This window comes from Bidens hawaiensis, unplaced genomic scaffold (genome assembly GCF_021521415.1).
Source record: "Bidens hawaiensis isolate Kalapana, Puna unplaced genomic scaffold, B.hawaiensis_p1.1 tig00003698_1, whole genome shotgun sequence".
NCBI classification, from domain to species: Eukaryota; Viridiplantae; Streptophyta; class Magnoliopsida; order Asterales; family Asteraceae; genus Bidens; species Bidens hawaiensis.
Window position 1 is genome coordinate 2,066,197 of NW_027491212.1, and position 25,274 is coordinate 2,091,470.

A 25,274-nucleotide genomic window follows, 5' to 3' on the forward strand; every position below is an offset into this window, starting at 1 on the left:
AAAAGGTTTATGAATAAGACCGGAAGAAAGTTTGTCGGTGGAAGGCCAGGGTTCGACAAGACGAAGGTAAGATGCTACAATTGTCAGCAAAACGGTCACTTTGCAAAGGAATGCAGGAATGAGCGTGTAGAACGAAGTCAGGGCAGGTCTACACAGCAAAGTGGGGGTTCTAAAGATTATAGTGCAATGATTTCAGAGGAGATGGAGAATATAACTGGAACTTGCATTCTGAAGAAACTTTTGAGCAGGCAAATTTGACGAAGGTTGAAACTGAAGAAAGTGAGAAGGTTACCGGAGAAGAAAAAGCTTTCATGGCAGATGTTAAAGACCAGCTCTCCGAGGTATGTTCTAAACCTACATGTTCTAAATGTGAAAACTTGTCTGAGCAATTAGCAACTATAACCGATCAGTATGTTAGGTTGGATGCTGAATTTAAAACCCTAAAAAAAGATCATCTGTTACAAAACATGCACCAACAGACTCCCTCTTAACTGATGATCTTCTGTTTGCTCTTCAACCAGCCGTGTCTGAAACTGTCTTGTAGCTTCACAAATCTACCAATCACCCAGCGTCTTCCATATCAGATCTCCCCTTCAGTGTAAGCTTCTCCGACTATAACGATTGAGGTCTTTGAAATGCATGCATCCTCGTGCCAATAGATCATCTCAACCAATCACGTGAGTCCATCTGACTTCACCAACACGTGAAGTTGGGCTTCCTCCACAACTTCACCAACTCGTCGGCATACGATAAGGTTTAATCTTCAACTACTCAACATCAAGTGATCAATTTCATCACAAAACCACCTTGACAGAATCTAACACATGACCATTAATTAATCCGAAGCATCTTCAATCACCAGGGATAACGATCAAGAACATAAACACTTTAGTTTTCGATTAAATCCAACTTGTTCCAGAATTTTCACTCTAATAAATAAGCATCACGTTTCAGGATCCAATTCTCGAACGCCTTGAAAATAACATAAATAATATGCTCTGACCGCAATCCAGTAATGACAAAAACCTTCAGTTCAATTTGACTTTCTTCAGTTGGTCAACCTCGAACAACAACAATTTCATTGCCCACAAACACCCAAATATGTGTCAATATCCAGTTTCAATCAATATCCCATTCACAAACTCAACTCCATATCCAGAGTTGACACGTATTTGTTCACACGTAAGACCCAGAGATAACAAGTTTCACTCATTGACGGAACAACATCTTCGGTCTCACAATAATCGTGTACACCGGGCCATACAGACGAAAACACCAAAATACTCTTTTTTTTTTTTTTTCTCGTTAACTTCGCCTAAAGTTAACTTCGCCTAAAAGTCAACTTCGCCTAAAAGTCAACTTCGCCCCTCAATAATTTCGCCTGGCCATAACTTCGCTTGGCTGCTAACTTCGCTTGGCTGCTAACTTCACCTGTCCATAACTTCGCCAGACCTTATATCTTCGCTGAAACCCTACAAACAGTGACCGCAACTTCGCCTGATGAACAATAACTTCGCCTGCGGCGCTGTTCGGCCAGAAACGCACAGAAACGTGCCAGAAACACCAAAACGCAGATCTCGAACCATAGCATAAGAGCCTAAGGCTCTGATACCACATGTAAGTCCCCCCGGGGCGTCGCCGATCGTTACGAGATCCGCACGAGGTCTAGGAGTGCGGAATCCTCCTAGACTTGTTTATTGGTGTAAAGATGAAGAACACAAACACGTACACGAACAAATACACGAACAAATACAAGAACGGGATAATCAAATCTGCAGATTCTTATATAATAATCAAAACACTTACATACCAAACATGAAAACAAATGACACGGCCGACCCGAGGTGAGCTCTACCTCGGGCCGTCCCACACAGCTCACTCTCTCGGTTTCTCTCTAGCTAATTAAACTTATCACACAATACTCTGATTTCTGGATTCTTAAAACTAAACAAGACACACGCATATATATATAAACTTCAGTAGGCGTCAGTAGGCGAAGTTGTTCATAACTTCGCCTATGGCGAAGTTGTGATAACTTCGCCTAAGGTGAAGTTGTCCTAACTTCGCCGTTGGCGAAGTTGTTCTAACTTCGCTTAAGGCGAAGTTGTTCTAACTTCACCTATGGCGTCTCCGCTGGTCTGAATTGCATAGCGACGGTCACAAAATGCACCAACAATTTTCAATCCGTTGTCTTGTTATTTCTTTCAACATGATTCATTCCTAGGTAGACGTCTTTATTCATTGAATTAAACCAAAGTTTTCAAAGTTGTGTTAAAAGTTTTCATTCAGTTAAGTTAAGTAGTTAAATAAATTCTAAAATAAATTAATAAAATATTTTGGTGAGTCTTGGTTAGAGTTTCGTAATTAAAAACGTTTTCACGTGTCTTCGAGTTCGATATCCGGACTTTCCTTATCTGTGCTATACGCAACTGGTACACTTGCCGTTTGTGTGAACTAGGATAGATTGTTTGGTTTTTAAAGCTTAGTTGCGACTTGTGTTTTATTGATATATATATTTTCGCACATCAAGTTTTTGGCGCCGTTGTCGGGGACACGGTTTGAGTCGTATTGAGAACGACCCGAGTTAGGATTTGCCTATTGTATTTTCGTATATTTAGATTAGATTAGTTATTTTAATTAGTTTAGTTTTAGCTTAATTTTATTTTAAGTATTTTATTCTATTTTTATCTGGTGCCCGTGATCCTTTTCTTTTGAGTGTTCTTTAAAGAAAATATGTTTGGACGACACCTTGGAACGCCATAGTACAAAGTGTGTGGCGGAGATCACTGGGTACATGACGCTTATGAGCGAAGGAGAATAGAAACCGAGGCACAAAAGGCTAACTTCGAATCACTTTGGGTAGAACCTCCATACCGTTTCGCATATGATCTGATGGGGAACTTCTTAGGGTATAGGGATTTATTGGGAAATATATTAGAGCCCACCCCGGAATTGGAGGCAATAATGGACGATGTACTGCATGCTATTGTGAATGACTCGATATATGTTCCACCTCCGAGTCAAACGCTTATCGAACGCCTAAGTGAGATTGAGGATTCAAGAGCAGGGGAAGAGATAGAGGAGGAGCATTTGTCCTCATTGGATGAAGAAGGTGAGAATCTTAGGCGAAGTTATCACAACTTCGCCATAGGCGAAGTTATGAACAACTTCGCCTACTGACGCCTACTGAAGTTTATATATATATGCGTGTGTCATGTTTAGTTTTAAGAATCCAAAAATCAGAGTATTGTGAATAAGTTTAATTAGCTAGAGAGAAACCGAGAGAGTGAGCCGTGTGGGACGGCCCGAGGTAGAGCTCACCTCGGGTCGGCCGTGTCATTTGTTTTCATGTTTGGTATGTAAGTGTTTTGATTATTATATAAGAATCTGCAGATTTGATTATCCCGTTCTTGTATTTGTTCGTGTATTTGTTCGTGTACGTGTTTGTGTTCTTCATCTTTACACCAATAAACGAGTCTAAGAGGATTCCGCACTCCTAGACCTCGTGCGGATCTCGTAACGATCGGCGACGCCCCGGGGGGACTTACATGTGGTATCAGAGCCTTAGGCTCTTATGCTATTTCACCTGGGTCGAGTGGGAAGAAGATGTTGAAGAAGGTGAAATAGTAGAAGAGAATGTAGAGCATGACATTCCAGGTGTGGAGAAAGCAGATATGGGTAATGAGACAGTAATCGATGAGACTGAATGGGAAGAGCAGCCTAGGTGGAAGGAAGGCTATGCTCAGTGGTTCGTCAAAACGAAGAAACCAGCGGTCCCTACAATGTTTAAGAAGAGTTACAATATTAAAGGCTATGCTGAAGCGAAGAAAGGGATTATTTGTTGGATCTATGATGAGCAGTTGAAGCTCTTTGTGATTAAACGGTATGACGGCGTTCAGTATTTTAAAAGAATGTTAAGGTCGTTGAATACACTGCCGGAATGTGAAGTGAAAGACTTAGCCAGATTGGGGTTAATCAATCGAAATGACGATAATATGGCTAGAGTCATTGAGAAAATTGTATGGAGAGAGAGTATAAAAGAGAAGAAGTTTGAGCTGTTGAAACCGCAGAAGGGAAAACTTGTTGAAGACAAGGATAGAGGTTTGAGAGCTGATGGAAAACCTTGGATGGTCATGAAGTATAAACCGATCCGGTGCCTTAAAGAAGTACCGATGAAGCTAATGCCCAAGGATGTGCTTAAAGACCTAAAGTGGTGGTATGTGGATTGTGAGACAGCAGAGGCGGTGATGGAAGACGAGGATGAACAAGAGCTCCTAAGAGTTTACGATCCGATGCATTTGGTAAACTTATCGCAAGCTGATCTGAAGGTGCTTAATGAGAAGAAAATCTTTTATATTCCTGCTTGGAAGGACGAAGCGAGGAAGTATCAAAGAGTTGTGTCAGTTTGTGTTAGAGAAGGAGTGCATGCGTGAAGATACAAGATTGAAGATTACAAGACAAGTGCTTAAAGATCAAGATATGAAGCTACTGCCAAGGGGGAGTCTGTTGGTGCATAATGTCAGTAGTTCATAGTCTAGTGTCTGTAATCGAGTCTGTAATGTTTAATTATGTTTTGTATGTTTAAGCGAAGTTACTGACAAGTTCGCTTAACAGGCGAACTTGTTAGTCAAGCGAAGTTATGGACAACTTCGCCTGAACATGCCAGGCGAAGTTGTCGTGTATAAATAGTCCTAGGTTACGGCTTGGTTTGTAATCGTTGTTTAAGTTCGTGTCAGTTGTTCAAGTTCATTGTAACGTGAGGACGAGAGTCTGTAACAGTGATATTACATCACGTGTTTGAGTTATAATATATAACGTGTGTTCGTTTCGTGTGTTCGTGTGATTCATGTTCTACGCTCGTAACGATCTACGCAGGGATTCCGCACCTGAGTTGATCGAGATATCTCGTGCGATCCGTCCAGGGAACCTACAAAAATATTCATGACACCGGTTATAAAAGATGACACAACTAAAACTTGTTTAAGAAAGTCAAATTGCCTCTCAGTCTCTCTAACAAACTCTAACTTATTTTAGTTGATTTTAAAGAATAAACCGGAAAAACAATTATTAACGTGTTCAAATGTTGACTCTACTCTCGGTCTCATCGACACACTATCCTAATGGAGACAAATACTATGTCACCAAGGATAGAGGAACAATTTAACTTAACCCAAATTGAACCAACTAATTGCACATAAACACTCAAACTTGACAAGACAAAAACCCGCTCTCGCGCGGTCTTAATTTTAACAAGTAAAAGCAACGAGACAATATTACTTCTTATCACCTCTCGGTCTCAAAGAAGGTGTATTTTAACTGATTTTAGATGATTTATATTACCCACTTATCCCTACGGTTGTACACCCCGCAAATAAACCTTAAACACCAAGTCAAGAGTCTAACAAGCAATCAATTAATCAAAACCAATTCAATTAACTAATCAAGAGGATTATAAGTAATATCACATAAAACACAGCCATCACACATAATCTAATTTATGGTTTAGTTAAACTTTACATCAATAATTCAAGTCTTGAACATTAACAATCCATTATACAAGTTGAAACTACTCAACAATCATCTATCCTAGGTAGAACAAACAAGTTTAGCCAAACATAGATTTTGGACAGCCATGCATACTTAAGAAAAACATCATAAACATCATCATAAACATAATCAAACTCATTCAAGATTCAAACACAATCAATAACAACTCAAACTATCAATCAATTGTAAAACAATTCAAAGCAAAAGACTAATTCAACCAAGTTAGGGTTCTTGAACAAAAAGTAAAGTTTATGAGTGTTTTACTATCAAGTATAGCTGAGATTTATGACAAATATCGATCCCTAGCTGCTGCCCCGATGTCCTCCTTCTTCTCCAGCCGCCACAACAGCCTCAGCCGCCACCCTTCTTTTTTTTTCTTCTTTGGCAGCTGCTACAGTTGCCCCGATCGCACAGGCTGTTAGGGTTTAGGGTTCTTTGAATTTCGGGTTTTCTTGGTGAATAATGACTGATAACTCCCATAATTAACTTCATATATTATTATAAAAGGCTTCTAAGATGTGGGCTTGGGTCGGGCCTTGACTTATAAGTTTGAAAGTTGACCAATTAAGCCCCTAAACTCTTCAATTTTAACTCTTTTTTCCACCAAACCTCATAGCCTACAAGTAAACAATCAACTTTGTAAAATTAAGCATAAACAAACCATAAAACTTAATAATTATACTAAAAAGCAATTAAAACATGTTAAAAATGATACGAAAAGTAAATGTGTTTTACAACACATCAGAAGATCAGAATCAAAACCCGAACCAGAATAAAAACGGAAACCAGAACCAAAACCCGAACCAGAATGAAAAACAGAACCAAGACCCACTCCTAGAAAATAACATGTTTCACCCGGATAACATACTTCCACCGTTAATTTCAACACCCAAAACAACCAGAATAACTCAGCTCGTTTTTCGAGAACCCGAAACCGAATCCAAGATGTCGATGTCGATCAGGCCGGGCCATCAACTCCAAATAACAACCCTAAACGCAGAGTTCGGATTAATCTTGATGATGATCGCCCCAGTACGCATTCAGAAGATAAGAAGAGGGGAGGCGAATGACGCAGATCAATGTTTTGAGGGTAATGAAGAAGTGAATTGGCGAAGGCAGAATGAGGGTTTTGAGATGGAAAATGAGGGATATGAAAATTGGGATGAAGAAGTGGAAGAACCGGTAAATCAGAGACGAGGTGAGGCGGTTAACATAAATGGGGGAAGGAACGGTATGGGTTGAAACAGGCAGAAAGGCCCGAAAGAGTCTGAAATATCCAGGTGAACATGGGTGGTTTGGTGAATCACGTGGGGTGAATGAGGAATTTTGTAGCCCCGGTTCAGGGTGTTAACACTCGGTTCAGACCAGCTATTTCAGATGGAGCATCCCCATTGGCTCCACAGGTACGAGCGCCGGACATCAGACTTTTAAGTCCCGGACCATTGTACATTAACATCGTACCGCATTTTCACGGGATGGCTTCTGAGGACCCGTATTCTCATTTGTCCGATTTTTTTGCTATTTACGGGTCTATTGGTGATGGTACATTTGATCAGGATGAGGTTCGGTTGCTGTTATTCCAGTTCTCCCTAAAAGAGAAAGCAAAACACTGGTTTAACTCGCTCCCGATGCACAATATCGCTAATTGGGCCGAAATGCAGCAAGTGTTCTTAAATGAGTACTATTCGCAGTCAAAGACGAGCGAGGCCCGAATGGAAATTTTCCAGTTTTCACAGTTATCGGGCGAATTATTTCACGAAGCGTTCACCAGGTTTAAGGAGATGATCAGAAAATGCCCACACCACCAGATCGAATTGTGGGAATTGGTGAAATGCTTTGCAGACGGGTTGGCATACGATGACCGAAAGCATTCGAAAGCCCCGTGTAACGATCAACTGCTGAATCAACCCGAGGAGGATGATTGAGATTTTCGGGAAATTTATTATGGTATAAATTATATATTTACCATAAGAGTTTTCATGAATGTCTAAATATTAAAAACTATTCCTCAATTATCTCTTCTTTTAGAAGCATCCAAAAGAGTTTGAGGAAAATCAAATAACTGTAATAAGTCTACTTTAGTAAAAATGATTCATCAAGTAAATATATTTTGTTAAATGTATAGAAATATTTTTGAAAAAATATTAGAAATTTTTAAATCCAAAGTATACAAAGTATAATTCAATAAGATACACGTAAAATGTTTTTTAAATAACTAACAAATCAAGTATACAAAGTAAACCTAAAATATGTCACATTTGTAACCTTTTGTCAGCGTAATGTTACTATTGCAGACTCCAACAGTCCATTTTTAAGAGTGGTATAATTTGATCAGAAAGTTCCATATATCTGGTATCAAAGTTACTATAGGTAGGGGTGTTCAAAGTCGGACATCCGGAGTTTCGGATATCTAAAACTTCGGATATCCGAACATTTCGGATAATGGATTTCACTATCCGAATCCGTATCCGTATATGAAGTTTCGGATATCCGAAATTTCGGATATACTTTCGGATTGTGAAACGGATATCCGAAAATGTGAAGAGAAATCTAAATAATCCTCAAACACCCTGACAGAGAAGAAGGTTGTGGCTTTATTTACAATAAATCGACTTCAATTGATGGCGACAATCTCAAGAAATCCACATAATTGCTCCCGAAAACACATATTTTTGCTGGTGGCTAAAGAACTAAAGGATCTTCATGGGGTTTAATATATTAACACACATGCATAGTGATTTTAGGTTTTATAATCAGATTCTCTCCAATCTTCATAGAAAAAGACTGTGGCAACAAGGTTTGTCGGAGTAGGAGGAACAATGTGTGAGTGTGTATGTGAGATGGGTAATCGCCGGCCGACGTGAGATGAATGTTGGAGGTGGTGACTGGTTTTAGTGATGAAGAATTGTGGAGATAGGAAATAAAGAAGATAGATAGCACATAGATGGAGCGGCGTTGGTTTAGAATTAGGATTTCATACTCTTATCTTTTATTAGCTGGTATATAAAATAAAATAAAAATATATTAAAACTAATATATCGGATAGTTCGTATATCCGAACTATCCAAAAATTCTAAGAATTGCTATCCGAATCTGAATCTGAATCTGAATTTTCGGATATCTGGGATACGGATATCCGAATTTTCGTATATCCAAAATTTCAGATAGCTTGGATACGGATTATCAGATAATTCAGATACAGATTCGGATTCGGATTCTTTTAAACACCCCTACGTATTGGTTCTCCTTTATTATTATTATTATTATTATTATTATTATTATACTTTTTCTTCATCAAACTCCACACTAACCTCATTCAGTCCGCAAGAAAATTTTTTGATAAGTCTTCTTCAATTTAGTTAGTTTTCTGTTGCTTTGCCAACTTTTTGAATGGTCAAACTACCTAAAGGATTTCGACATTGTATATCGGATATATAACTTTTCCGGTGGCCGGGAGGGTCAATGGACCCTCTGACCCCTGTAGTTCTGTCCTTTGTTATAATGGACTTACCATGAGAAGATGTGGAACTAGCTAAATTATGTAGAAAGATATTCTTTGTAGTAATTTTTTTTTGGAGTTTAAACTCTACATATATCCAAGTTGATTAATCCGTACAGTGGTGACTTGTGGTACGAGAATTATTAATATCCTTTTTTGACAAATTTACACACAGTTGCAATGAGGGATACACGTACTTAAACTTTATTGGAAGAACAGTTAAGAGATTGGCATATGTGCGGCACACACACACTCACAGTCCCATTTCAATCTTAAACTTGTTATTATTTTATCCACTGTCTTCAATTATATATGTGTGTGGTTGTCTTCATGATTATAACTTGGAAATATATATTAATTATCTGACGTCAACCCAAATAAGTTATGGAAGTCCCCATCTGTGCCAATTGCAACATCCTTAATGTTTTCTATGACGCATGTGCACCACAAAATGATCAGATGTGCAAATTGGAATGAACAGTGGGAGGCTTCCATTAATGTTTTGTGGTTGGTCTGTGTGGTGACGATGGAGAAGAAAGTGGACTTGTGTCGTTGCTGTCAACAGTGTTTGCCGCAACGAATCCACATGCCATAGAGTTTGTGTATTGGTTGTCCAGTGTTTTTTAAACGGTTTATACCGACTAGTAATAGCAGCTAAACTGGATGTCGGGCAAGTGGCCAGTATTGGGCGAAATGTTTATAATTTGGGCCGCTGTGCTGTACGTATCTGTTTAAAGCCCAAAGTAAAATTGATTGTTTAAACTTTAGACCAAAAACTCCGCTTAAAAGTTTTAACCTAGCAATCTTTCCTATACCATCGAATCAATCAGCTTTAACTTAGTTGTATTTCCTATACCATGTAATATGTACTTTTGATTATTCTTTTAAGATGAAATTACATTTTTATGAAAATTATAGGGTTAACTAGTTAACCCATTAAATCTCGGTGTACAACTTGATACCACCAGTTGTACTAGTTCTGGGCCCATCCCTGTAAGGTTCAAAAATCGGTTTCTAAAACATTGGCCAGGTAGTACATATATATATTCATGTATAAATTAAATAAAGACAACTAATAATATGCTCAAGGGCGGTTTATTAAGCATATAACATGGTCGAAAAACAAGAAAATGAGTATAGAACCTTTTTTGAATCAAGCTTTATTTTCAACCTTTCACGTTAATGATTAAGGATTGGTCGAATACTTAATCATGCATACTATTTGATACTCTTTTCTTATTAAATAACAAAGTAATTATGAAGCATAATTAGCCACAATACAGTGGATAAGACCCTGCAAAAGACAACCCTAGTTTATGATACAATGGGCATACGAAACTTTCTTAAAGTGATATAGTTGTTGATAATTTGTCATACAGGTGGCCATTGCACACCCTTGTATGTGCTTTATTAGTGTGTGCAGGAGATTCTAATGATATAGTTAAATAAAATTTGGGTATTTTTGTGTTATAAATCACTCTGATTATGCATATACTTTGTGCTAACAATGTAAAAAAACAACCCTAGTTGGCATAGGCACTACAAATAAAAGGGACCTTAAACGTTGGCATATCCATTGGTTATCCTTAGATAAACAAGTTAGGAATCGTTGATGAAGGTCAGTGAGGAAAACCGATGTGGTCCACGCCATCGATGTATATTATCAACCGATCGCAATGGCAATATAAGTGAAGTATTAGTGACGTGGAAGATAGCTGATAATTACTTTAATGACATATTATCAACGGACATTACTAGTTGATCGACGATATATTACTTACGAATACTAATGGATCACCTATATATAGAGTTCTTTTACCAATGTGACACTAATATGTAGCTCACTAAAGGTCTCTGCTATCGGTGACCACTACTTTACTACAAAAGAATGTAAAAAAATACCAATTTCAAGTGAATTTATTCGCTAAAGGGGTGAAAGCAAAATATATTGTAATATATACCTCGCTAAAGGTCTCTGCGGTCGGTGACAACTACTTATTACTTTAATGGATCACCTATAGAGTTTTTTTTTACCAACGGCCACTAATCAGTGGCTGAACTTGAACATTCAAGTCGAGGGGGGGGGAAGTTGAACTTTTAAAACCGTTAAAAAAATGCCATTATACCATTATATGTATGCAAAACGGAACTCATTATATTTAAAAGGTAACTGGTTTTATAAAAAGTAATTAGAAAACTTCACATTTGTAGTAGGTGTACTCCACTAGTCTACACTCTACATGTAGGCTTGTAGCCTGTTATCTCATATACAGATGGACAAAAATATTGTGACAATCGTCAATTTCAGGTTAACTCCGTTAACTCAACTCCGTCAATTCAAACTTTAGATCACTGAATCTATAACGCACACCTCATTACATTTAAACTAGGGTTTAAATGACGCTTGACACTTACTACATGTGTAGTCTTTCGGGAATTGCACCGAAACGCAAACGAGTTGACGCAAACGATTAGTGAATAAACAAAAAACGTCAAAACAATAATTATATGATAATTATGTGTTAGACATATGTGTTACTTGATTATGTTATGTGGAATGCTAAACAAGAAACAAGAACCCAATTAATTAAGCTAGAGATGTAAAATTTGGAAGTTTAGGAACTAAAGTGTAACATGTTATTATTATTAATATTATAAAACCCTAACCTCTCCTCCCTCTCCCTCTTCCCAAAACCGACGGCCAAACCCCCCCCCCCCCTCTCCTCACAATCGGTTCACACACACACACATACCTCTTGGATTTTGATCTTGTCTTTCACAATTGAAGCATCCTATATCCGTTTCTAGTCATCTCCTACCTTCCTATTGCTTGTATTGGTGCTTTTGAAGGTATAAATTACAAACCCTAGGTCCGATTTTTCCTATGTATGGTGTTCATATGATTGTTGTTGATTTGATGGTGTATTGATGATGATTTGATAACTAGTTTTGATATTATTGCATGTTAATTGTTGTGTCTTTGAGTTTGAGATCAAATAAAACCCGAACTATGTATGTATGGTGTAATTGATATGCGTGGATAGTAGTTATGGTGTCTAGAATGTTATATGAATGATTTGTGGTCCATAGATAGTTAAATTGTTGAGTTTGGATGCAAACAGTTTCTGGACAGATTGTGTTGTTGATGTTTGATTGACTGTAACGGGATGTAAAAGTGAAAATTGATTGAGATAATTGATACTACAGTAAACTAGGTTGAGTCTAGTTTCTAAAGAATATAAATTTGAAATTTTTGGACGTGTAAAAGTTAACTTTTATGATTTTACAAAAACGTTGTGCAAAGCTGAGTTGTTAGACCTGCTGTTAGGTTGTTTTGTAAATGTTATATCTCATGAACTACGAGACCAATTGGGTTGGTTCTACTTCTGAAAGTTGACTTGTTGAGTTAGGAACCTAACCCAAGTGGTCTTGTATTTATTGGATTTTTCGTTTAACGGGAATTTCAAATAACATTCTGTTGCGCATGAATTTGACTGTTATGAGTTTGCTGTAATGATTTGATTATTGTGAGAAACCTATGTGGAATAAAAATATAATAAAATATGTTCTGGAAACCTAGGACATATATGCTTTTGTGATGATTTTTGGTAAATTAATTGTGATGCTATGATCGGTGGGATAGACTAGTTTTTCAAGTAGAAATTCTGTCGTTAAGAAACTAGTTGCTGAATTTTGTGAAAGTTGCATGAAACAACGTGATTGCTAATTTATTATCGTGCTTTGACCAAATTGCCCTTGAGGGGAATGATTGCTAATTAATTGTCGTGTTTTGACCAAATTTCCCTTGAGGGGAATGATTGCTAATTAATTGTCGTGTTTTGACCAAAATGCCCTTGGGGGAATAATTGCTAATTGATTGTCATGATTTGACCAAATTGCCCTCGTGGTGAATAATTGCTAGTTAATTGTTATGTGTTGACCAAATTGCCCTTACGGGGAGTAATTGCTAGTGATGTACATTATGAATACATGACACGTAAATAATTGCTCACACATGTAACGTATCACAAATACACTTGTTAAAGTCACACACGATTCACAAACGAAACACGAAACATGTTGTGTGCATAGGTATTATGTGCCGGGTCTAGAGACTCGATAATAGTCCGACACTTAGAAAAATCTCTTTGTTGTTTTAGAACGCTAGAGAGAGTTTTTCTGTGACGCGCATCTTGGTGAATTATTTTGGGAATACTTCGCAAACAGTGAGTTCACTTACCCCTTCTAAACTGTTTTCAAACGCATTTCACTTGGGGGAGATAACATACTCCGAAAAACGCATTTAAGATTTTGTTAGTGTAAATTATATATCACTTGTAAAGACTAAGTGGCAAACGCGTTAACTAAAGTCCTTCATTCACATCGAACCGTTTAATATTGGATAATAGCGAGTCATTGTTGAGTAGTACTACTGGGTTTGACAAACCCCACCCAACGCTAAACTCGACTGGAGGTCGAGTGGGTGTAATCTTGGCTAAACATATACCATGGTCGGGATAGACCTGGTGGCAAGGCAAATGATAAACAGTCAGCTTCGGTGTCGAACACTTAGTAATACTTGTTTTATAGGCTAGCTACCTATAGATATATAATTGACATAACACTATCTGGTAACGCTTAACGCAAAACGCTGAACGCAAAACGCTAAACGCAAAATGCTGAACGCAAAACGCTGAACGCAAACGCTAACGCTTTATTTTATTTGAATTCGTGAACTCACCAAACCTGTATTGACACTTTTAGTATGTTATTCTCAGGTAGCCGAGGCGGGCGAGCGGTTTAGGATCATGCATTGCTTGAAACACTTTTAATTATGCAAACTTATTTTAAACTGTTATCATTGGGTTTTTAAGTCGTCCTGCGTGACGCAACATTGGTTTCTATGGTTTTACGCTTCCGCACTTATTTTCATTTAGACGTTTTTATGGTTTGATTATAACTAATGATTCCGATCCTGTTAGTTCACACCCTCTGACTGTAAAACTCCGTTAGTGGATTTTGAGGGTGTGACAAATATAATCACATATAACATATTAGATATGCACATGTAAAATTTACTTTTTCAACCATTCTTCTTGTTCAAGCCGCCGCCTTCTTCTTCTTCTTCACAGTTTACAGGCTGCTAGCTGTTGGAAAAAAGTATACACTCGATGACTGCTAGTCGATGCTTCTAACCAGAAAAACCCGGAGGGGCCGCCACCCCTCCTCGCCCCTATTATGTTATGTCCCTGCCACTAATATGTAGCTCGTTAAAGTTTCTGCTGTCGATGACAACTACTTTATTACAAAAAATATAAAAAAATGCCTATTTCAGGTGAATTAACACATAAGGGATGAAAGCAAAAAAATATTGTAATTCAAAATCAATGATGATATACAAAATATGTTCATACAAAAGAAATTATTTAAATAAGTAGGGTGTAGGAGCACCACGGAGTGTCGATTCATGTCACATCGATGAATTACAAATGTGATCAACGCGACAATGCGCTCTTGTGTTTATTTTACAATTTTTTTTATATTAGCTTGATAACTATTACTAATTACAACTTTCACCCAAACTATACTAACAAAGTTGAACTATTTCTTAATAAACTAATGAAATCTTTAACGAAACTTTAACGAGATCAATGATTAACCAACAATCACTCCCTAAATCTCGATCTTGCAACACGACTTGCTTTGTCTTCATAGTAATGTGGTTAGACTATGTATGAGATGAGCCTCCGGATTTTTCTCCTTTTTCTTTGTGCATTCTTGTGCGTTTATATGCAAAATGACCATAATCTTTACATTCGTAGCACTTGAAATCACTTTTGTCTTTGTTTCTGCAGCTCGCATTTTTGACTTCCTCTTTATGTAATGTTTATAATTAGACTACACAATATAAATAAAACCCAACACATGGCTTAAATATTTATTAATTTTCCCAAAAATGGCATGGTACACAATGATAATATAATTAGTTAGTTGGGTATGCCACTATGCCACTCTTGAGCCGGTATTGAGACAATTGTTTCAAAATTGTAATGTAAGTGTTTGATTTGCATCCGCTAATCTATAACAGCTTCCATAAAGTATCTGATAACTTTAATTTTGATAATTTGTAGGAGAGGTTATAAGCCTGCCTATTTATACACTTTTGTTAATTTCGAGCCCAACACTAGACTTGTAGATGACCATTGGATTCCAGAAGAGGGTCGCCTCTTCGGTTCTGGGACCACGGGTGATCCTAAACGTTACAACACTGTGAGATCTTACGCTTTTGGTTCCTATATGGAGGTATGGAAACATGATCAAATACATTTTATTCTTAACATGAAAACGGTGAGAACCAATTTGTTGTTATGATTAGGTTTATTTTTATAGGTGTTTGCTGCTATTTTTTGTTCGTATTTGCTAATTTTCGATTATGAGACGTTATAAGTATTTGCTTATCTATATTTTGTTGTTATTATTAGATGTTTTCTTTTGCTGTTATAAGTATTTGCTGGTATATGCTGTTATTATTTTGTTCTTGATTTTGATTCTTTTGTTGTAGTTTTTAGGTTCTTTTCTTTGTTATTATAAGTAATTGTTTATGTAGATTGGTATTGTTTCTTACGTTCGCATTTTTAAATAAATTGGCATTATTTCCTACGTACTCATGTTAAGATCAAAATGTACATGAACATTCCCCTACTTTTATATGAGATAGTTATTTTGCATTGTCAATAAACTATCAATCAGTTGCCTAAATGTTTGTATATAGGGGGTGTTAGGGATTTCTTATTTTACCTCTTTATAACTTTTCAATAAGTTTATAAGTTATAAAAGTGTAACTTATGAAACTTTTCCTCTCACAATATAAGCAATCCCAAACACTTTATTACTTTTCAAAAAGCTAATAAGTTATAAGTTAGTGAAAATAAGCAAATCCCAAACACCCCCATAATGCAAGATTCGTTCTTTATAATTGTTATTATTTATGTGTTAATCGTTGTGTTAATTAATCGATCCTGATGTCTTCAAAACGTTAGAGTTGGTATTCTAAATATGATCATTTACAAGACTACAACAGTCCCTACACTATCTCCTATGCATCCCTAATCACCAATGCCTAAATTATTCAACATTTCTATCTCAAGAAGTACACAACTCTAATCTTGAGCAGTCCCAAGGTTCTCTATATTCCTTACTTGTAGCCGATCATAACTCCTCTCATTTTCCTCCTCTAATATAGATGATGTGTCTATCGACGCTGTCGAGTTGCTTTGGCAACTAAAACTACCAAACGAGGAGGCTCGGCTTGAAGTGGGTGTTGCCAAAAACGTCGGGTTCATTTGTCCTGCCATGATTACGAGATACTTTTCTTCCAAAACAGGAGGCTCTTTCTGATCAAGGGGCTTGGTGTGACACCCGACTAAAAATTAGCCTAAACCACGACTAATATAATCTCGATTAGCAATAAAATTTCATCATTATAAGAAAAATCTTCTTTATTAGTGATCTAAATGTTTCAAAGTCAACAAAAAGTGCAAAAATCGCCACGCAACAAGCCTGACGTGGAATAACCTCGGGTAACAAGTCAAAATGTAAATAAATCCTTAAAGGGGCTAAATGATATTGAAAAATTAAAATACATATTAAAGTAGTCGAGACAATGTATAAACTTAATTTTAGAAGGCTCGAATCGCAAAAATTGCAAAATAAGTAAACCAAGTGTCGGTGGACGACCCGGTAAGGACCCAACGTCAACAATTTCCAAAAATTAGTTTCTTAGGCTTGTATTATCAAGAATCCAATTTCGTTCAAAGTCTGACAAAAATTATTAGGAACGGGATTTGTTTGATTAGCTAAAATTCGTTAGACGTTAAAATGGAAACTTAAGATTATTGTTTAAATACCCACTAACCAACCCAACCCAAAACCATTCCACCCCTTGTTTTCTCAAAACCACCACCCCATGACACCTCACCCCTCCACTTTTCTTTTCCTCCAATCACAACTCACCAACCCAAACCTTAACAATCATTACTACCTAAACCCTAGCATATTATGTGGACTAATAAAAACACTCCAACACACCACCCTACACTACACATCAACACCCTATCCCCTCTTTCTCTCATTTTATATACGGCTCACACACACACACACTTTTCACACACAAATTCAAATCACAAACACACATACATAAACACACACACAATCAATGATCAAGAATCATGGAGGTTTAAGTCTAGATAAGATCAAGCAAGATAGGAAAAGATTAGGAAGGATCATCACACTCACACTCATCTCATTCTCATTTTCATTCTTAGATCCTCAAGAACACAAGTAAGTTATGTTTATAAGTTAATTTCTATGGTTAATTTGGTTAGAATAGGTGTTCTTGGGTTGAGATTGATCTTAAAGATTGAAAATTTTGGATGCTTGTGTGTGTGTATGAGCCTTGAGTATGTATGTATGTCTAAGAGGATGGATTAAACCCACTTACAAATGCATACATTCATCTTAAAGAACACACATTGATTGCTAAGCTTGATTATAAGTGTTGTTTAATCTCTTGATTGTTTGTTATAAAATTGAATGAACTTGATGTTAGGATTTGTTGTTAGAATAAAATTTGAATTGATTATTGATCATTAGCTTGTTAATAAGGACTTGGATTATTGAGAAATTGTTGTTAGAGATAAACAAAACAAGAGTTTGTTCATAATTGAAATTTGGGGATTTTTGGGTTTTGGATTAATTATTTTGGATGGATTGATGAATCAAAAGTGGTATGGAATAACTTAATTAAAATTAAGAGAGGTTATATGCTAGAATTAATAGTTTGAACTTGAATATTAACAAAGATTGTTAAAATTACTAAATAAGGAAACTTTAATTTAAGAAAAGTTGAAAATTAGATTTTGATGTGAATACTTGTGATGAATGTGATCAATATGTGATTAATGGCAACTTGAACTAAGATAGGATGCATGATTAAAGTATTGATTAGCTAACACAATAATTGAATTAGCAAACAACTTACTAAAATAAGAAAACTTTGTTGAATGATAAATTGAAAGAAAAAAATTGGATAGAACACTTAGGATGCATGAAACCCTACTAAACTAATTGAATGAATTAAACTTAGAATTAAACTTAATCAAAGTTGGAAGATTGAATTAGATAGAATTATCGAAAATTAAAAGTTACTATAATAGGATGTTAGTTAAACACTTAGGAAATTCATAATTTGATTGGTTAATAAACTACTTGAACTTATACATATATGATATGATGATTTGAACCTGGACATTTAGGTATTAATATGATATTTGTTCATATAAAAATAACAAGCTTAACTAGTAACATTGTTAGGGTAATCTAAAATACGAACTAGGAACCTAAAAACTCGATTAAAGTATCTTATGAACATATATAGTCAAAACTGCTATTTATGGTAAATTATATGTTATTATATGTGTGTTTAGTTCATATGATGATTAGTATAGACTTGTGTAATTTATTTGACTCTTCGATAACCTAAACGGTCGAAAAATTGGCTTTTTAAGCAAAACCAACACAACTATTAGGGACTGTTTTAGAACAACCCCTAAAGTGTTAAAAATACCCATGTATAACATAAGTTAATACATGAGAAAAAGGACAAGATAATAAAACTTAGTCTAAACGGTTCATGTCGCGAAAACCGTCACGAAAACGTTAAAAAGTTGCTATTTTAAGAAAATATTAACAAAAATGAAAATAATATATTTTCACAAGTAAACTTATAAAACTTGATTAATATATATGTAACAAGTGTTTTTCATAATTTATAAGTTACATTTTAAATGAAAAACAGAATTAACGCATTTTAAGCATAAAACCGACGAAACCATCAAGTTTTGTAAAAAATAAAAGACTAATATTTTCTTGAAAAATTCCAGCAACTGAATCTTAAGTTATTTTATTATATTTTAGTTGTTTATTAATTAATTTAATTAATTAAATAATAACCAAAGGAAAACCGAACTATGTGTATTCGCTTATGTGCTATGTGCTTATGTGTACATTAGAATAGGACTAATCAATTTAAAAATGATTTTTGTATAAAAACTAAAATCAAGTTTTTATTAACAAAACGTGTTCTAATATAGGACACGAGAATTTTGGGAAAGCTACAAGACAGTGAGTTTCTCTATCGAACCCCCTCGATTTTTAACTGGAATTGTTTTCAAATCGATATTTAATTGTGTTTTGGGGAAAAGCATATTCTTTATTACATATTGATTTCGTTGTTGTTTTATAAAGGCATTTTATTTTACAAATTGGTGTACAATGTGGGATGAGTCTAGTTGGGATAAGTAACAGTTAACCCTAGAAAGGGGCACAGAAATATTAGTAGATCTATTGGGGTGACGCCCCCCACTTCCATTCACGTTGGGTTAAAAGTGAGAAAATTTTGAGTATTGTATGTATCGGGTTATCAACTATGACAGCCATATGTAATGTTGTATTCTTTGCTCGTCTACAACAACTTAATTTGTTTAAGAAATGAAATGCCTATTGTTTTGTGGTGTAATAACGGTAGATCATTACACACGGATTTGTGATATAATGGCGGTAGATCATTATACACGGAATATTTCGATATAATTTGGGGTGTAGTGAAGATTACACACGAATTGATATCAGATTTGATTGTTAAATGAATTGTGTTTTCAACTCATATATATATGGACTATTTTTATTATAAAGGGAAACTCGGCAACACATTGTGTTGATCGATATTTTAATATGCTTTTCAGGTAATTAAATAAAGTATGGAAGCTTCGCGAAGAGCTTGGGAAAATAGTGGCGTGTGTTTGAATGAAAAATGTTGACTTTATGTTGAACTTGTAAATTTGAATAAAAATCATGTAATATGACACGTGTAATAACTCTGAGGGTCAAATAAAGTTCAACCTTCGTTTGGAATGTATACTTAAATGTGATTGGCTGAGACGGCGTCTGTCACTACCCGAAAGACTTGGTCAAAGTCTTCCGCTGTTTAAATTAAGATTTTCGGGGTGTGAAACTTGGAGTCTCGGTTTTCATTACGGTTGCCCGACTCAAGGTCTCCTTCATCATTGGGGGAGATCCTCCAGTAGGAACAAGCAAGGATCAAGAGAGCAAAAGCAATGAGACCCAACATGGCAGCTAGGCCAACAAACAGGTATGGCACTGGAGAGTGCCATGATGATCTTTGTATGGCCACCGGCGACGATGGAGCCATCGAAATAGTTGCTTGAATAGTCATGGATTGGTTATGTTCAGGTGGATTAAGGTGAAAGAATAGAAGATAAAAGATGATTTAGAGTAGATGAGGAAGTTGTTCTCTATTTGATACTATTTATACACAAATATAGTGGCTTTTTAAAAAATATATTGTTATAAATATATATTATATGGTTATCAATACCTAATATAGATTATGCTTTTTCTCCAAGTTATTTACTCCTATATATGCATCTCATTGTACCTATTTGTAAGACACACCATATTAATAAAATCTTTCCCTTTCTCCCTACATCTCTTTCTCACATGTTTGGCTATTAGGTTTATTTCACAACACGTTATCAGCACGACAGTGCTTTATTTATTTATTTTTCAAAATCTAAAACCTAGTCGTTGTACCCAAAACCCTTGATGTTCTTGACCTGATAAAAGATGGAATGTTCCGGTCAAATATTTTGTTTTCGTTCATCAAGGAAGGAAAACCATAATATGGTTCGTTGTTGCTCCGGCTATGTTGGTTACCTCCTGTCATTCGCAATATTTTAAAGGTATGTAAATACAATATAGGCTTCCGTAATATGATTTCTTTCTACATGGCATTAAATTAAATATTTTGATTGATATGCGTTATGGGTTAATTATTCTAAGATTTAATTGAGAAAAATTGTATAATTAGTTTGTATTGCACTAAAGTTCTTCCGTACGCTCTTAAAACCAAAATACTTGTAGCATGCTTTAACTTGTTTATTATTCTCTTGGTTTTAGATATTAATTACATATCTGAATATTGTGATAATAACTAGTAATAATTACATCACTTTTCATTTGAATTCATAAGTGATGATGTTAATTGTAAAGGAATAATAAAACTGTTTCATATAATTTTGTAGTTAACTTTTCTTCGGTTAATAAGCTAAGAAGAAGAAACTATTTTTTTACTTCTTTTGTGATTTTTAATTCTTGTAAAAACAACCTAAGGTTATGTTTTTCTAAATCAATATTTTTCTTAGTTCATTAAACATATGAAATCAAATCTTTATATGTTACAGTTGATTTTACATAAATAAAACCAATATTTACGGATGTTACGATATTTTTGTTATAATTGATTTAATCAACCATAAAGTAGCTCAAAATTGACCGGATATATTAAAGATATTTTAATTTAAATGATTTATCATCGTTTTATTAATTACCATATTTTGAATGCTAAATTTCGAATAGATATCTTACCATTTAAAATGCAGAAGTAAATACTACATATTTTAGTTAGAGAAGTTATTGTCATGATATGTAGAAATAAATGACCGACAATATTACTAAAAGATAGCTGCCATTTATGGTTCCAAATATTAATGTAAATATAAATATTATTGAAATCTATGTACTAATTGGGTTCGTTTAATGTTTATTTGTATAAGATGAATTGAATATATGATATTTATTAGTTGTCTGGTGAAGAAAATGATATGTTTATTAATTTAACGTTGAGAACTTCCTGATAACTCTTTATTTAGCTTGAACAACAAAAAGGTTTATTTGTTATCGTAATAAAACTTTATGAAACTTGATGGAGATATTTATTTCTATTTCAAATTAAGGTGAAAATACGTTTATATAAGATACACTTGTGATTGGCTTTATTATGATAGTATGTTAATAAGTTTGATATATTTTTTGTTGGTTGTCTTATTTTTATATTCATCATGATGATGATTGTTGTAGATAATATCATAAGCATGTTCATATGTTAACATCATTAACAATAATTCCTAAGTTGTATAAGATTTGAATATGTGAAAACTTCACAAGTCATAAATGATCATGTGTTATTAAGTGAAATAATAAGTTGATAGAGATATTCATTTTTATTCCAAAGTAAATTGATAAATATTTGTGAATAAGATATACTAATGGTGAATAGTTAATACGTACATAAATCATATACATTTGCTTGTAAGTAATGAAAACACTTATCTCATAGTGTTATACTATAACTTATATTGTATATGTTGACATATTATAATGGTGGGTTCTATACTATTTCACTTTATGTATGCTTACAACTAACCAAAGTTATGGTTTTTACTTATATATGGCACCTCAACTGTCATATTTCCTAAATCTCATTGTTGAAGGTTACAAATATTAGCATGATAAAACTTATATGACTCATTCATGTAATTACTTCTCAATACTTGTTATATGAAGAGAAGATTAATCACGAGGAAAAATCAGAAGCGACAATTTTTCATCAGTCAAACCTCAAGTATGCTCCTGAAGCAGCATATCATTAAAATGTTTGAAACGTTTGAAGTGATTTTATATCAATGTGTTTGATGAATAATGAAAAACCATGAAATTGGGTTGGTTATACTCTATTCCCTAAGTGAATGTGACTATATACTGATCGTTGTGATCATGAGCATATTGAAAAGATTGTAAGGATGTTCATTTTAATAATGAGATCGATCATGAGAATTTTAATGATATCCATGCTAATAATGAGATTGACCACCAGAAGTGGCAAATGGATTAATCACATATGAGAACAACGTATGGAAATACATGTGAAATCACATGATCACTTGAAACGGTAATACAATATTCTCTCATGTTTATAGCATTGTATTAAAGAAGTATAATGCATATACGATCGTAAACCTGAATTTTATGGATCATGATTATATAATGGCATGACCGGTTAGACCACACCGAGTCAATGATGTGAAATATATTGAAGAACCATTTGATTCTTCGTGATAATTGAACATGCAAAGTTTGCTCTCAAGGGAAATCATTTATTTACCAAAATCATTTATTTACCAACTGAAGGATTATGGAATTGAGAAAAGGATACACATATCCTAACATGATACCATTTAGTGTTTTGAAAATCGATGCATCGTCTAAATGGTTATCAAGATCGCAACTTCATGTTTGCATGATCTATGGCTTAGCTAATAAGATAACAAGCATATTATTCCAGATTGGTATATTTACAATTAGTTATAATAATGAATTTGATTCCCAAGTTAATAATGATCATTGGAATAAGTGTTGAACTTCATAACCTATTATGTTCTTACATAAATTGTATTGTTAAAGACGATTACTCAACGTCTATAATTCGTTGTAAATGCAATTATCACGAGAGCAAAGGTTCATGTTTGTATTTGAGTACATATGATTTTACTGTCTTTAAACTAATTTACATCAAGCCAACAAGTTATGATACTTCCTCCACATTGCAATTGGTTTTTTGCCAGTAACCAAATATTTCTCATCTAATTTTTCGTATGTGTTATATACTGAAATTAATCCACCACAATGAGAACACAAAGGAAGTTGGGAATATATGTCGGTATTAAATATTATATATGATTAAATACTTAGAGCCATTAATGAGATATTTGCTTATGGCTCATTAGTTTTCACTTTAGTGAATCAACATTCCCAACATTAGGGGGAGATTTAAAGCAGTTGGAAAACAAATTTAGTTGGATTGAATTATCATTGATCCTCAAACTAAATTATATGAACTAAAAGTTCAAATGATAATTCATGAATAAAGATCAACGAATGAATTACCAGAAGATTCACTGACCAAAAGAGAGTGTCTATCTAAGACACCTATACGAACTGCTAATGCTCCAATTAATAAATGTCCCGGAAGGACAAACGCAAATTGATAATAATTCTAATGCACGCTTGTAGCGTGGTAGATTGATCGGTTCCAAAGTTAAAATTTCCTCGAAAATTGGAGAAAATAATAAAGATGGTCAAGTCGAGGTGCAGTAAAAGGTCTCTTGAAAGAGATTAGACATGATGGTTCTTGAAGAACCTTAGGTACATGAAAACAAAGAGCTCTCAATAAATTATATTATATCATGTCTACAAAGATATATGGAATCGAAATAAAGTCGACGTCGTTATAATTTTATTTATATATAATTAGCGCTTCAAATGATGATGAGGATCAAGATTCTAAATCCGCCTATAAAAAAATGATCGGCCAAAGTGGAAAAATGCAAACAGGGCAGAGTTGAATTCTCTAAATAACGGAAAGTTTGTTGGACCAGCAGTCCGTACAACTAAAGTTGTAAAATGTGTTAGATACAAACGGGTCTTGTATATGAGTTATGAAAATTCATCAAGTGATATAAAGAAAAATTGATGGCACAATTTTTTTTGCAAAGAACCATGATTAATTATGAGGATTGAGGAGACACATTCTCCAATGGTGGAAGCAATGACTTTCCGATAACTAAAAAGTCTTGTAATATAAAGAGAAAATTGATATGCGTCCAATAAATATTGTGATTCAGTTGATACTGAAAGTTTACAAGAAAGTTTTTGAACGATTTGAATTAACAAATCATGTAAAGTAAGTTCTCGAGAACACAATGATTTTTGTGTATAGAGTCATATTTGAATATGTTGCGGTTATTGAAAGTTGAACATAAATAGAACTCCTAAAGAGTTTCCTGAGGTAGTTGAATACCTGAAAGGTTAACTAATACATCTTAATGATGGAATTCTTGTGCATCAATAAGCATACACATAGAAGAGAATCTATATTATGAGTACAATATCTCAATAAACAAAGAAATGGTACAATATGGATGATATGTGATACAAAATTGATGTTTTTAAATGAGCAAGTTTATGCAGCAAAAATCCTAGAAAAGTGAATACACATGCATAATTTGTCAAGTTGGAAAGAAGTTCATGATGGATTGGTAAATGCATGGATTTATGCTTATTAAGTATGGATTAATCAGATTGAGCTTGACACAAATCAAGAGATATTTTGATAAAGAGGGAGATACGTTGGATATAAATAGCCATACTTTTTATCAAAATTTCATTCTTAAAAGTTCACTAAAATCATACACTCATGATGTACACATCATCGAGAGAAACTTATGAGCTTTTAAAGAGAAAATTATTTTTC

General features: G+C 34.6%; 1 protein-coding gene across 1 annotated transcript in view; it reads left to right on the forward strand.

Moving 5' to 3' along the window:
• LOC143624233 (ADP-ribosylation factor 1-like) overlaps positions 1-17,140 on the forward strand; it is a 66,731-nt gene extending 49,591 nt beyond the window's left edge. The window contains exon 9 of the transcript XR_013152067.1: positions 17,130-17,140. The gene's annotated coding sequence lies outside the window, so the exon portion shown is untranslated. The remainder of the gene's footprint in view (positions 1-17,129) is intronic.
• Positions 17,141-25,274: the final 8,134 nt, after the last annotated feature.